We start from the raw sequence: 15,701 nt of genomic DNA, 5'->3' as shown, positions 1-15,701 counted from the left end.
TGCAGTTCTTAGGAAGGATCTTATTCCCTTGGTTACAGCAAAGAAGCCACATTTGACAACACACCCCTTCTGTTTCAGAGAATTTCTGAAATACAATAAGGTTGAAAAATTACTTGCTAAACAAACAAGATTTTAGAGCAACAAAGTTATTTTTATGTCTCCCATCTCCCAGTTAGTAACACTTTGGTGTGATGACTGTCATTTTGTTCTAATAATTGTTATTGTAACTTAAGCTCAGCCAGTACATTGAGTTATGTTGGCATTTTGACTGAGTTTGAACAGAGTGCAGAATTGATGAGCTAAGAAACTCGTGAGCCAGCATAATGAGCACCACACAGGGAAAAATAGAATGTGTGATTAAGACAGCTATGAATAGAAGAAAAGGAACACTGCTTTCAGACAGTTCCTTGGAAGTGCTTTCCCCAGAGAAGGGAGGAAGAACATCTGCAATGTGAGGTCGCTGTGCCTCAGGGCACAGCAGGCAAGGGGCTTTTGGAGCTGGTGGGACTCTGTGAAGCCTGAGGTGGGCAGGCTGCAGAACTAAGGAAACAAGCCACAGGCTATAGCATTTTTTTGTGCCACAAGTACTCCAGATGGAGGACTTTTGACCTCATCAGTACCCAGGTTTCTGCCCTTTGCCTTCACCTCCTGCTGACAAGTTGGGGCATGCATCACAGCAGCCTTGGTGGGGCTGATCACAGCTCAAGCTTTATTAACTCATCCTGGCATTTGTTCCCTTTTCCTTCCTGTGTGTCAGGATGGGTTTTATTAGTTTTGTTTCATTTTCTAAAGCCTTAAAAAACATCAGTATTTAATCTTGCTTGCAGCCTCTGTGAGGCCTGAGACTTGTGCTGCACTTTGGTGCTCATGCACCCTGCCTGCCTTCTTCCAGTGCTGTTTTCCTTCTTGATGCCAGGTCACTTCTCTGACTTTGCCTAAGGCTGTATTCAACTTGTCCTTGCCAATGCCTACAGCCCAGTGCCAGACTGTGCTGAGCACCAGGTGCAGGATCTGTTGCCAGCTCATTCCAGAGGTGAAGGAGAGGTAACTGCAGAATTTTCTCCTACTGAGTCACTGGAGTGTTGCTCTTGAGTTACTGTGTCTGGATTGGCATGTTTTGTGCTGTTGATGGTTTTTCTTGAGCTGCAGTTCCAAGGCTGAGAGAGAAGAGTTTCTTGGTCAGACAGTCACTGACCTTCCCAGTGCCTTTGCCAACACAGCCAGCTTCGAGATGGGATTTCCCTGTTCTTGGAATGGTGATCAGTGCTGTACAGAGCCCAACACTTCTGCCTTCTCCCAGAACCAAAAAAAGGCAAGAATTAATCTGAAGCCTGAAAAAACCCAGGGGTGTGCAGCCCCTCTTGCAGAGCAGTCCACTTACTAGTTCTGTTGCTATTTAATGTCATATCAGGATTTGTCTTAACACTTACACTGGTATTTTAGCAACTGAGTGTTTCTGAGACTTGACACCTATGGCAAACATGCAGTTCCAGTGGATTCACCACCTTTTCACATGGAAATACTTCAATGACATTGTTATCTCAGCGGGCACTCCACTTTGGCTGAAAAGTTTTGGTCCCATCCACCCCTCAAAGAAAGGGGGGTTTAAACTTGCACAGTCCAGTACACAGCCCCACAGCATCTGCTTCCCATCCTCATGTCCCTTGTCATTGTAATCTGTGAATCATGGGGCTGCAGGCTGAGAAGAATTGATGGCACAGCATGATCTCTGACCTGGGTATTCTCTGTCAGCAGATCAAACACAGAAGAACTAAAAAAAAAATCCAAACAAAACCATATTTTTTTAGCTCATGGTCCACCATTCTGAATGTTGGATGTGTACTATGCCTCTCAGAAAATTCTGGTTACTATTAAATTATTAACAATTAAACTAATTAGTTAAGATTAAATGCCTCTCTTCTAGACTACTGAATTCAGTAAGAGCATGAATCCAATCTCTGAGGTATATTGACTGTAACTGTCCACAAAGAGGAAAAAAAGACAATCATTTAGTTGAGTGTTTCAAGTAGTGTGGTGCTTGAGTTTTTTTCCAGTACAAAGACATAATATCTGGATCAGAGCACTTGATAAGACAATCTCCCTAGGATTTCATTCGGACTATGAAGTGTGTTAGGCCATATAATAGGAAGTTGGGTTCAGCTAGGACCTGCCAGAGACTTAATTTACCTGCCTTCAGATCCTGTAAGGGCTGACAGCTCTAAGTGGGCTGGCATTACATACAAAATCAGATGTTGAATGAGATTAGCTACTATGATTATTATTTCCATCATATCTTTTTTTTTCTGATCAATTAGAGTTTCTTTAAGGAGCTGCTAGTTTGACTTGGCATTCACTTGCCTGCATGGAACTCCCAGAGCTTTCTGTGGACTCACTGGGGAAGCCTGTCCAGCTCCCTCTAAATGGTGGCACAACCATTGGATGTACCAACTACTCATCTGAGTTTTGTGTTGTCTGCCAGTCATGCTCTGTCCCATCATCCAGCTCATTAATGGCAATGACTGTGGCAGTTCAGCCAGTTTTCAGCCCACCTTGCTGCCCATTTACTTAGCCCACATGTGACCAGTTTGTCTATTGGGATGTTACAGGGATCAAAAGCCATCATAAAGTCAATAACAAACAGCATCCATTGCTCTGCTCGCACTTCTGAGCTCATCACCTACTCAGAGAAGGCTGTCAGGTTGATTAAGCATGACAAATCTGTGGTGACTGCTCTACACTGCCTTTTTACCTTCATATGTCTAGAAATAGCTTCCAGGTTTATTTGCTCTGCCATTTTTCCAGGGACTGAGGTGAGGCTGTGCAGCCTCTGGTTTCCCATCTCCTCTTCCTCCTTGCCCTTCTTGAAGGTAGAAGTGATGTTTGCTTTCTTCCACTCCTCAGGAATCTTCCCTTGATTTCTGTGACCTTTTGAAAATTATCAAATGTTATCAGCTGGTTCTCTGAGCACTTGTGGGTGCAGCCCATCAAGTCCCAGGGTCTGGTTTATTAAAGTATTTCCTAACCTGATCCTTCTCCAGCAACAATGAGTCTTCCTTTGCCTGTATCTTCCTGTGTCCTCAGGTGCCTGGGATTCCTAAATCTAAATACTACCACTAAAGACTGAGGCAAAGGTGGCATTGTCAGCTTTTCTACATGTCCTTTGTCACAAGATGCCCTGGAAGGCACCAGTGGAGCCACCTTTTTCACAGTCAGGCTTTAGCTGTTCATTGACCTGTAGAAACCTGTCTTGTTAAACCTTCATATTCAATTCCAAGTTGGTCTTTGCCTTTCATAATATCCCTGCATACTGTGTCAGTATCTCTACATTCCTCGTGTGTCACCTGTCCCTTCTTTCTTCCTTGGAACACTTTCTTTTTATGCTTGAATCTGATCTTGAGTTCCTTGTTCATCCTGCAGGCCTCCTTCTGCCTTTGCGTGATTTCCTCCTCAATGGAATGGACTCTTCTTGTGCTCACAGGTGGCGATCCTTGAGAACAGGTCAAAAACATGTGAAGATTACGTAAGAGCTTCATTATTTTTGATGGATGATTTAGCTAAGCCATTATCTCAACTGTTGTGAATCAACATAAAGGTTCACCAGAGCTTACAGAATGACTGCAGGAAGACTATTAGCTGGACTCCCTTTTGAGGCAGTATTTAGCTGTCCCGTACTTACATCTCACTATTGACAGCATACAGCAGGGATTTTCTTTCCCAAGATTATATAAAATACACAAATGTGTTTTAGAGAAAAGTCTCACCTTTGCTCAGCAAGCTACAGATATTCTGTAGTTTCTCCAAGGCAATTCTGCTCACTTGGACCATTGTCTGTGTGCCTGAACAGCCCTTTTCTCTCCCTCAGTTACCAGTCTGGGTACGTCAAGAGTTCTGCAGAAGGAGGTGGTCAGTGTAAATAAACCTGAGACACCTGACCAAGGGTTAAGCCAAGCAGAGCCTGTTGTAACTACACTCCATAGTCTCCCTGTTCTCTATAAAGTCACTCTAAGGCTTCCATCCCTTCATTATTCAAACTCCATTGCCAGCCTTTCTTTTCCTGGTAACTGTCAACTCTCCCTTTGTTTTCTCTGCCAACAAAAGCTCTTGTAAAATCCACGGGCAAGCTTTAGGAATAGATAGCTCAGGCTCCTACAGCAGAACAATTGCTAAGAAAGATCAACAGCTCTACAGGACTTACATGCGCTCACCTGTACCTCCCTGAATCCTGTGCAGCCAAAAAAGGACAGTCCTATTTTCTCTGGAAATGGATGACTTTACATTGGCATCCACACCCACCTTAATTTTCCCACTCACACTCCCTGCAGAGAGCACTGTGCCATTGTGCAAGTGGTCATGGGCTCAGCTGGAATCTGTTGGGGTCATTCAAACCACTCTTATGTCAACAAACAACCTTTTGGGGAAGGAACTGTGAAACTCCTACCTGTGCTTACATCCTTTTCCCTTTCCCTGTGCAAGGGTGTTCATCATAAACAGTGTGATTCTACGGAAAGAACAGAGCAAGTGCTCCCCAGCTATCTCAAGACTCAGTCTAAGAACCAGAGGTGACATTTTCCTCCCTTTCTGGCAGCCTCTGCACTCATGATGTCAGCTGCCACAGCTCACAGGCACCTTCTATGTTGTAGGTCACCTGCCCTTTGGAAAGAAGGAAAGACAGTGGCTGGATCTTGGAATTAGTCTGGGCATGGCAGGCACCACCTGCTTTGATCGGCATCGCTCTCCTGAGACCCACAGCAGATCCATTTCTGTTCCTCAGCTCCCCTACCACCCTCTTCCAAAATGCTTTTTGGGTGGCCCTTAAGGATGCAGAAGCCCCTAAACAGAGCCTTCAAGCTTAGCTTCCATGGTCAGTCTCTGCCCAATCCTGACCGTTCCTCTGCCCTTTCCCTTTTTCAACCACCAGCTCAGGATAAAAGTGACAAGTTCTTCCTGCTTTCTTTGTTTCTCACCATTTTCCCTTGTCTTCAACAGTCTTCCCTGTTCAAACATCATCTTCTGCCACCATCTACCTACTACACAACCACAACCTTTCCAGCTCCCCAAATCCTCTCCCAGGTATAGAAGGTTGTCTCCTATTTTGGTACATGTGCATGATTTGTCTTTCTTAAAGCAGAATTATGCTACCAGCAGCAGGCAAAGAGGGGACATGTAGTCCTTGGGTCTGCTCCTGTTGCTGCTTCTCCTGTTCAGTGTTCTAGACTATGACACTGTGAATTCTTTAAAGCAGGCCTAAGCTCAGTCACCAGGTATGGAGAGTCCATTACCTTCATAAATACTAGTGAAATACATCAGAATTTCAAGATTATAAATGGTCCCAATAATACCAGACACCCCAAATTGGAGAACACACTGACAGCCTTGAACACGCCTCACAGGTAGGGGACATTGTGCACTACGGACAGACCACCACAAATTTAGATAAATTCAGAAGCACATCTTGAGACCTTTTGGAACATTAAGCTACTTCAGTTCTTGACAAGCACTTAAATGCTGGAGGCATAAGCCCTTCTCATTTGTGAAATCCTCCTGCCCTCATTACAGGCACCAGTCTCTCAGGTAAGGGATAACAGGCAGCCTCAGTCTTGTCTACATGTGCTTTTGGTAAAGCCTCTCTATCCCGTCATCACAGAAAGACTGAAGTGGGAAGGGCCTCTGGAGGGTCATCATCCCCAACATCCTTTGCTACCCAGGAGCATTTCCAGATGGATTTTGAGTATTTTCAGGGGTGAAGCCTCCACAGCCTCTGTAGCTAATTGTTACTATGTACCAAACTCCCTATTTTTGCATCATATACTTCTAACAGAGATCTCAAAGCATTTTTGATTGTTGTATTTTTGTTCCCTTTGGAGTGCTACTCACATGAAAAGAATGATTACTTTTGAACTATAGAGAAAGATCATTTCTGTTCTGCAGGAATCCTTAAGAGAAAGAACTTCGGATATTGCAGTGAATATGATTTTGCCTTTCTGGTAGATGATGGGATCCAAACTAAAAGGACCTATAATGTTGCCAATACTAAGTTGTGTGTGTCATATACTATTTTCTTTCATGTTTCTTATCGAAGAGATAAAATTCAAAAATGTGAAAGAAAACAAGACACCTTTGTTTTAGTAAAACTGAAGTTCAATGTGAGTTGGTTAAAAATTCAAAACTTTGTTTCAAAGACTACTCAGTCTTTGAAAATTGACTCATTGTGTGACCAGAAGGGTGGAGGACAGAAGATCAGGTGGCACCAGATCCAGAGAGAAACTGTTGACAGAATTCATAGGAAAGGAACCTAAATAAGAGAAGTTAACAACAGAAAAAAATGAGGAAGCTCAGATATTTTCTTTTTCTTGCTACAGACTAGAGAAGAGTGTATATAATCTGAGAGTTAGATAACCTAAGATTGCAGATAAGCTAAAATCTTTCATTTGCAGGAAGAACTTAGTGCAGCATTTCTAATAGCTCAGCAAAAGGCCCAGGCTCTGCATCTTAGGAGCCTTTCCATACCTCTGAAACCTTAATTGGTGAGACCTGCCCTTGTTTTGGCTTGGATATAGTTCATTGCCTTTGCAGTAGCTACTATGGGGCTGCTTTGGATTTGTGCTGGAAACGGTGTTGATACCACAGGGATGTTTTTAGTTGTTTCTGGGCAGTGCTTGCACAACATTTAGGCCTTTTCTGTGCCTCTCGCACCACCCCACCAGCGAGGAGGCTGGGGGTGCACAAGGAGGAGGGACACAGGTGGGACAGCTGACCCCAACTAACCACATACCTTATGGCATCTGCTCAGCATATACAGTAGGGGGAAGAAGAAAGATGGAGGGGACATTCAGAGTGATGGCATTTGTCTTCCCCATTAACCATTAGAGGTGCCAGAGCCCTGCTTTGCTGGAGGTGGCTGAACAAGGTTCCTGTGCCTGCCTTTGGGAAGGCATGAATGAATTCCTTGTTTTGCTTTGCTTGTGTGCATGGTTTTTGCTTTACCTGTTAAAATATCTCAACCTCTGAGTTTTCTCACTTCTATTCTTCTGTTTTTCTCCCCTACCCCACCAAGTGAGACTGAGCAAGCAGCTCTGTGGGGCTGAGTTGCTAGCTGGGTTTAAACCACGACAGGCTACATCCAAGGAAGTGATCTTCTTGCAAGCAGAGGGGAATGATGGCTTTGGATGACTTACCAGACATGAGTTCTGGATGTGTTACAGGTTTGAAGCAGGGAGTTTTGGAATCAGAATAGCAAAGCAGCATTCCATAGAGAAAAGTGGTTATCTAATGTTCTGTATCTAGCAGCATCCCATACATTAGAACAAATACAGTGTCACTCATGAATTGGAAGGAGTTTCTGCCATCACAGCCAGTTTCTGCCATTACAGAAATTACTTCTTAATCTTTCCATCAATACATATTAAATCATACTTTTAAGTGTCGTGAAGACTAACCATGTCTCTTTAATAGTGTTTCACTGACACCACCTATTTAATTTATCTAAGTCTGTCAGCAGCCATCAGATGTTAATGAAGTTTAGTTACCCTTTAAAAGCTGACAAAGTAGAAATGTCTTCATATTATCCTTCTCCTGATGTAGACTGACTCCTGAGGTCTTTGCTTGTATGCTGTTGCTATTGCTATGTGTTCCTTAGTCAATAAAGTGCCTTCATGTTCTAGGTTGGAAAATTGACTTGTCAAGCCTAAGATCATAGAACTCATTGTCCCACTGCATTTTGAAAAGGATGTTTAAAGTTGGTCAAGTATGGAGCAACACTTTACGTGAAATGCAGATGTGGCACTACCCCACTGAGGAATGAAGTCCAACTAACTTCTGAAAAAATTAGGTTTGGTTAGTTTGTTTTGCCATTTACAAGACTGCAGAAGGGAGAATAAATTGACAAAGTGTAGGTTTCAGTTTCACAGGTCACTAGTTTGTGAAGAAGAGGTGGGACAGTGGTAGTACCAAATTCAGGTATTGTAGTTTCATATATGCGTAAATATTCTTTGGCCAATTTAAAAAATTGCCTCTAAAGAAAATAGCCTTTTGGAGTGAGTCAAATAACACAAATAACACAGCTTTTAATAATCCAATATAACTCTAAGAACCTATGATCTCTGATGCCGTTCCTTTGTGAAAGTGTCCCCAAAACAACCTGACTGTTAGATTTACCTTTGTAGAAAGGAGAGTCCAGACCAACAGGTTTCTCTTCATGTCTTTCCCTTTTCACTAAAAAAGCTGAGGTTTACAAACTCATTACCTGCCTTTTTTAAATTACCATTTTCCCCTGCTGACAGAGTGGAGGTTTTTTATAAAGGCACACGAAAGCAACACAGTGATTTTGTGGAAGTGGAACTCAGCTTCCAATAGTAGAGACTCCTGAGACAGAACTTTGCAGGTAAAAAGCATTTTAACTGTGCAAGAAATAAAATACTGACATGCATTACATCTTGGAGTTTTGCATAAATATTTTTGAGTGTAAATCAGGAAAAAACCCCCACCTTGTAACTGGCATGTAACAAACCAGTGTACTGTGTATTACTTATCAGAATAAGGTAACCCATGAAAATCCTCCATGAGCAACATATTTTTAGGGAGAAAATTGTAATAAAATTCTTTCTTCATTAATTGGCTGATAGTTGCTAAAAAAGCATTGTGTCATTCAAGTATGAAATTTTGGCAGTGTTTTTCACCTGTTTATTCAGAGTTTGGAGCATTTGGATTGTTTGTTTCTCTAACTCAGTTCCCACTTACACCTACTTTGCAGTCCTTCTGGTCCTGTTTAATACACAATGTTCACAACAACTGTGACAGTGTTAGTCGGCAGAAATTTCAGTCGTGAGACACTTTTTCCCTCAGTCTTACAGCTAAGGGTCATGCTGACAGACTGTATGGCTGGTGTCTGGCTGTGGGAGACTGAACGAATCAGCTGCAATGGCAGAAGCTCCTTCCAACTAGTGAGTGCCATCGTATTCCTTCTCATGGATGAGATGCTGTTAGATACAGAACATTAGATACCATTTTCATCTATTAAATGCCACTTTGCTATTCTGGTTCCAAAACTCCCAGCTTCAAAATTGCAACAAATTGAGAACTGATGTCCATTAAGTCATCCAAAGCCATCATTCCTCTCTGTTTGCAAGAAAATCACTTAACTGGATGTAGCCTTGCCAATTAAGTTTTCTGAGGTACTTCTGTTGCTTCCAGGCTTACATTCCAAGATGCACAGCCTGGGCCTTTTTAGAAATGCTGGTATCAGTTCTTCCTGGAGATGAAAGTTTTTAGCTTGAGTCCTCTACCCTCCTAGGTAATATTCTGTACCCTGTAGAATCATTTCAGGGAAATGCATGTGTTGCGACTTTCTGAGCTTATCTGTTATGTTTCTTTATCTATTACTAGTAGCTCATGTGTAAGTTCTGTTCCTGTGAATTATTTTAGTGCTTTCTCTAGAATTGGTACCAGACAGTCATCTGCCCTCCAACCTTCTGTTTGTGTAATGAGTCATTCCTAGATACCATTGTGCAACTTACTTGATATTACTTCTCTAATTCAGGGATGTTATTTGGAATTCTGTATTCCAACATATGAAGGGATTATCAGTTGTATCCACTTAACAGCATTCAGTTTTGATTTTTGAAAATGAAATTTATTTTTATATGGAAAAGACGACTGTAAATAAGCAATGTGGAATGTTTTTTCTTTTTTAAAAAGGATAAAAACATTACCATTTTTTGTGCCAGAATAGTTTTCAAAAGCTGATTGTTCTGTGAAAGAAAGTGTTGAATTTCTAACCAACTCTAATGGAATTTCAGGTTTTTTTCTTTATGGAGGGAGTCCTGCAGAACCTAAAATGACCTTTCTGTAGAGTTTAATGATTCTTTTCACGTGATTTTCACTACTTTTTTTACTCTGAGTAGTACAGGGAAAAAAGTACAACCATTAAGGTGATTTGAGATCTATGATAGAAATAAATGAATGAAGGGAAATGTGTTTCTTTGATACATAACAAGAATTAGATGCACATTTTTCATTCTTTTGAAAAAATGTTTCTCTACAACAGACCCAGAATGCTTGTCTATTTAGAAAATTTCATAGTGGATGTGTCCATACACAGAGTGAACAGCAGCAGCTGGAGTTACTACATAGTTTGTTTCTGACTTCAGACATTGCTGGGTTCTTTTCAATAGCCTACAGTTTAGGTAAAATGTGGCAGAAAACTGCTGGCTGGGCCGTTTCTTTTCTGCACTGACACAGGTGAGGCAGTATTGAAAAATTACCAAATGTTGCATCTTGATAAATGTCTATATCAATGTGAGGGGAAACAGCTTTATTCTATTATACTGTACTAGGGAGAAGGAAACAAAGTGTTTCTGCCTTCCAGAAATGCCTTACTTTCCCCTTTCTTTTTCTCCAGTCAGTTTCTCCCAGGACTTGGGATTAAGACCACATTTCTGTCAGCAGCTCACTCAGAGGAGGAGTTAAGACCTTCCCATCCTCAGCCTTTTGCTTTCACCTCTATTCTTGCCGCTTTTGATTTTCCTATATAACAAGTGCCGGGCCTTTGCACTAAGCTGGATGATAAAACTAGCCCAGTTGAAAACACTCTGCACTTCAACATTTTTCCCCCAGGATTATTTTTTAAACTCCACTAATTTTAATTACCATTCAGTGTTCAGCCATCTGGATAGCTGCAGATGAAGTGGGATGTGCATGAAGAGGTGGGGGTAAAGTGGGAGGTCCATAACCTGTTTAATTAAGCACTACTTCCAAGGGAACCATGTCCTAAGGGGCAACATGTGAATAACTAGGGGGCTGAGGTGGAAGTTCAGCTGTCAAATGATGAACAAGAAGAAGAGTGAGAACAGCAGTGACTTAAGACTACCAGGTACTTATTTCATGTAAACCATTCCAAATAGATGACTGGATTTTTTCATGAGATAGATGCTGTTGCCCCCTTTTTGTAATATCCTTTTCCTAAATTATTAGGAATTCTGTGAATTCTTATCCAGTGAAAAAGGCAATTATTTTATGCTAGAACTATCCTTGCTTCTTGAGCAGAAGCTAAATTTCAGATATCCTAATAGTACCCTTAGTTATGGTTTTGTAAATTTCTCATGCTAAAGCTCATTGAGAGCTCTATGAGAGACATGATTTGGAATGTATTGGTGGAATGTACTCATTTAAATATATAAAACATCTGGGAAATACATGTTTCACATGAAGTGTTTTCGAAAGGGTTCTGTATACTGGAATTTATTGCAAATATATAGTGTCCTAAAGCCATCTATTTGCAATTGTGTTAATCTTCACTTCTAAAATTCAGTTTCAGCATGATTGTAGTGATACCCAGGGGGAACTGAGCCCCCAGTTTACATTTACAGACATATTTTATCCTGTATATTGCATTAACCCCTTTTTTTTTTCCTTTGTCATAGTTAAACCACCCCAAATTCCTTTAGCTTTCTTAGGATCAGCAGCAGCGATGGGAGCCTGGATGACATTTTTCTTGTTCCTCCTGTGCAGAGAGAATGACCTGGGCTAGGGCAAACCTTCTGCAGATTAACACTCACCTGTGTGGCAGGTGTTGCTGGCAGGACTCTGGTGTCTGTAGCCAGAAGACAGTACCTGGGGAAACAGAACTAGCAGAGATGGGTTCCATGAGACAGACAGACCCATCTCTGTCAGTGGGCTTGCAAAATTATTGAGGGAGCCTTTAAATCAGGTCTATTAGTGGAAGCATACACTGGAGAGGGCAACAGAGGAGATTCTGTCTCATCCAAGAAAGTTGAACAACCAAGACCTGCCTCAAGTACCTGTATTCTAGTGGACTCAGGTTGGAAAACCAACAGGAGACACTCGATGTCTGTGTGCAGCTGAAGAGTTGGGATGCTATGGGTATCAGAGACATGATGGGAGAGTTCATGTGAAGGAAGTATTATAATGCATGGATACAAGAGCGTTTTCATAGAGATAGCAAGGTGAGGGCTGGATTTGTGCTCTCTGTGAAGGAATGCACTGAGTGCTATGGACTTTGTTTACAGACTTTGAGAGCTTTCTCGTCAGGATCACTGTGAGGGTAACATCATGAGTTGTGCCTATTCTAGGCCAACTCATCGAGGACAGGAGGTGGGTAAAGCCTCCTTAGGCTAGGGAGAAGCCATCTCCTGATTGCAGGTCCTGCTTATCCTGGAGAACTCTACAACCTCAGCATCTGAGAGGGCAATGTGGAGAAGGGATGAGCAATCTATGAGATTTTTACAGACATTGAGGACAATTATTTTCACACAGATGCTGGACAGACTGAATACAGGAGATGCTCTCCTGGATCTGCCACTCACAAACAAGTGGCAGTTGGTCAGGGAATGACAGTCAAGGGCAGTGGTGGCTGAGATAGCAGCACTTAGGGTCCCCTAGGAAAAGGTACAGTTCTTAGTTGGGGAAGCAGGGACTACCATGATGGGGATTTTTCTGACTCAGCAGGTGACTCAAATAAACAAGCATTGATTTATGCTGAAGCTACTAAGTAATCCATCTGTTACTAACTAAAAATTAAGCATTAATCAAACATTAGTCAAGCTGTATTGGGCATATGATACCATGGGACTGATGCTGAGTGGTTGGCTACAGTTACTGCCATCTTTAGTTCTTAGTCTTCTTGCAACCAAGGAAAGCAAACAGGTATTACAAAATATCTGCTACTTGCAATCATGTGGTTCTGTGATATATCTGGAGGCAAACCAAAAAAGATGTTCTTTACTAACAGGCCTTCCTAATGCAGAAGTGAGGAAGAGATGGAGTAGAGCTGAAGGCTCTGACTTTTGAGGAGCAGAGTTTGGCCTCCTTAGTGGTCTAAATGTCAGGATATCTTGGGAAGCTGTTCAGAAGTGCAGAGGAGCCCAGGAGAGCAACCTGATAATTAGGGACAAACTAAAAGCAGAGTAATGGACCAACCTGAAATGCAAGGCAGGATCTCAGCAGGCTGGCGGAATGGGCTGACTGAAAAATTGTAAAATCCAGCAAAGCCAAATGCACAATCCTGCACCTGAGACATAGCAGCTGCATAAATCAGTTTGGGCTGGAGACTGAAAAATTAAGTAGCAGCTGTGCAAAAAGGGCTTCGTGGTTCTATGGACAAGTCAAATATGGGGCAAGAAAAGGGCCTTACAGCAATGAAAGCAACAGGCTGGGCTGCACTAGCAGGACAATTACAGCCAGCAGATACAGGGGAATGAATACTTCCCTCTACCTAGAACTAGTAAGGTAACAGCTGGAATTCTGTGCCACGTTTTGGGCCACCCAGTCTGAGAGAGATTAACAGCTTGGAAGGAGTAACTAAATTTTTTTTCTGTTAGAGTAATAACTCATAGAAATTGGAAGCAGAAGAAATTGCTTGGACCATCCCATAATATCTATTTTTACTTTGAAATTGAGTTAAATTTTATTTAGAAGTTGCAGTACAGGGTACAAATTAAGTTCATATGACCTGGAGCCAAAGATATCTGCCACTTCCCTACAGGAAGCATGTCCTTCCTTTGACTTACTGAGTAACTCAGGCACTTAAGTGACACATTTAGCCTCAGGATTTTTGTGTGGCAGGTAGTTCTCAGCTCATGCAGACTGTGCTTCTCAGCAGTTGCTGTTCTTAGTAACTGGTTCATTGTGTTTTAGCTAGTTCTTTGCTAATTTTGCTTTATAGTTGGCCAGTAATAGCAAATCTCATGACAACAGACCTCAAGACTTAGCAGAGTGCCTCGAAAACAACTTCAGCCTCCTTATATGTGATCTAATACTTGATCCTTAAAAGAAACTACCGAATACTCTCCAAACATGACTCTTAGAAGTAAAACCAGTAGCTGAACTTGACACCAATACAGGGCTTAATACAGTTTGTTCTTTATCAGACCTTAATCGGCCCCCCTTCCCATAATTAACTCTTCAAGTTCTAGTCTATAAGGTACACATTTCTAGCTTTTTCTAAAATACTTATCACCTTTTTCATCACACTTCCCTGCTTCCTTTACCTGCAAAATTGCTTGCTAATCCAGATGTATCTGCTATTCTTACCTAGACACTAAACCCTAAATTTGTGTTTAGTTTGAAGATTTAATGTTTCTGTTTTGAAGCACCTGAGTTGAAGGTTGTTGCTTTGTATGTCTCAAAGCTTAGGAAGACTGTTACAAGAGAGAGAGGAAGATTTGAGAAATGCCCAGCACATCATTGGTAACAAACAAGTGAAATATAAACTGGAGCTCAGTTATGCCTATAGTCTTAAATAGGAGGGAGATGAGTCTCCTGCTCCCTCATCTGGTCATTCACCACTCTCTCTGTTAGGATATTTATTACAAATAAACACTTCTCTCACCCATTCAACTGCATAGATGCTAAGGACTGGAGGAACTGCTGGTGTGGTAAGATCAGAAGATATTAATATTTTCTACAGCCATACAAATGTCAGCATTATTCCATCTATTTTGTTGATGCTACTACACTGTTGCCATCACCGGGGCTATGGGCGATAATACTGCTGCCCTTACTCATGGAGCACTAAGATAAAGTAGGTGTGTATACTTTCTCCCTGTTTCCTAAAGCTGTCCCTTTATGTTCTTCTCTGCATCAGCAAAGGCTCTAAAGTATCCCTGCTGCATGGAAAAAGTGATAACCAGCTTTTTGCAGACGAGGAAAATGACAGGAGAGGTGATCATCAGGATAAACCAGACAAATATTCAGAGCTTCTGAGGTTGGTGTAGTAAGCCTCTCCCTACTCTTTTATTTCTTTTTCAGAGGTCCCAGCTACACAGGTAGTGATGGTTATCATCCTATGCACTACTCATCTCTGCTGACTGTTACCTTCTTTTACCCTGAGCACTTTTGGCAAGACTGTTGAGAAACAGAAGTTAACTTTCACAGTGGCAGACTGGATCTGGCTATACCGAGAATCATTGTGGTCTTATGTTTCCAAGAAATAAAAACCCTTGAGGGGGAATGTCCCTCAACAGACAGAAGGAGTCTGTGGGCTGAGCAACCTGATCTGATGGTCATCTCTGCCCTTGGCGGGGGGGTTGGAACTAGATGATTTTTAAGGTCCCTTCCAACCCAAACCATTCTATCATCCTATGAGAATATGGCCAGATTAAGGGAGAGGACTGCATATAGATGCTTGATTAAGTAAGAGATCAGTCTGAATAGGCTGTGGTTTTGCAGGCTCCAGAAAAACCCGGGTCTCTCATCTTTGCCCAATGAGACCTTTTCCACCCAACACTTATGTTCCATGTTACAGGTGTTAGCAGGCACTATGCCACCTGCCTGTCCACACTTTAGACCAGGGCTGGATGCGCAGCCTGAAGGTGGAAACTCTTTCCTCTCTTAGGAGAAAATCTGGGTGAAAGCCGAGTGCAGATTAGGAAGCCTGAAAGGGAAAGCAGCAGTGCTGCCCTCGCCTCGCTGACCGCTTTGGGAGGCACGACTCACCTCCGAGGCCAGGGAAACAGGGGAAGAGGTCGCACCTTCTTCCCCGGGGCGTGGAAAAAACGGGACGCCGCAGGTGGTCTCGGCGGCTGACCCTGAGCCCTGTGTGTCCCCCGGCCCGGAAAGAGCCGCCGCTCTTCGCTTCTCCTTCAGGCACGAAGGGCTCGGACGCTGCCCCGGCGCAAAGTGCAGGGGGCGGTGCCGGGGCTACCCCGTGCCCTCTCCTTTCCCCGGCGGCCCAGCACGGCCGCCCG

At 42.5% G+C, this 15,701-nt stretch overlaps 1 long non-coding RNA gene across 1 annotated transcript; it reads right to left on the bottom strand.

The window, feature by feature from the left end:
• Positions 1-2,549: 2,549 nt before the first annotated feature.
• On the bottom strand, positions 2,550-15,603 carry LOC139673607 (uncharacterized). Its single transcript, XR_011698152.1, has 3 exons — positions 15,451-15,603; positions 11,553-11,607; positions 2,550-3,487 (listed from the first exon to the last, which is right to left on the bottom strand). It is a non-coding gene; the product is annotated as an uncharacterized lncRNA (long non-coding RNA).
• Positions 15,604-15,701: the final 98 nt, after the last annotated feature.

Source organism: Pithys albifrons, chromosome 6, assembly GCF_047495875.1.
Source record: "Pithys albifrons albifrons isolate INPA30051 chromosome 6, PitAlb_v1, whole genome shotgun sequence".
In the NCBI taxonomy this organism is placed as follows: Eukaryota; Metazoa; Chordata; class Aves; order Passeriformes; family Thamnophilidae; genus Pithys; species Pithys albifrons.
The sequence above is the reverse complement of the archived record's forward strand: the minus strand, read 5'-3'. Positions and strand labels throughout refer to the sequence as shown.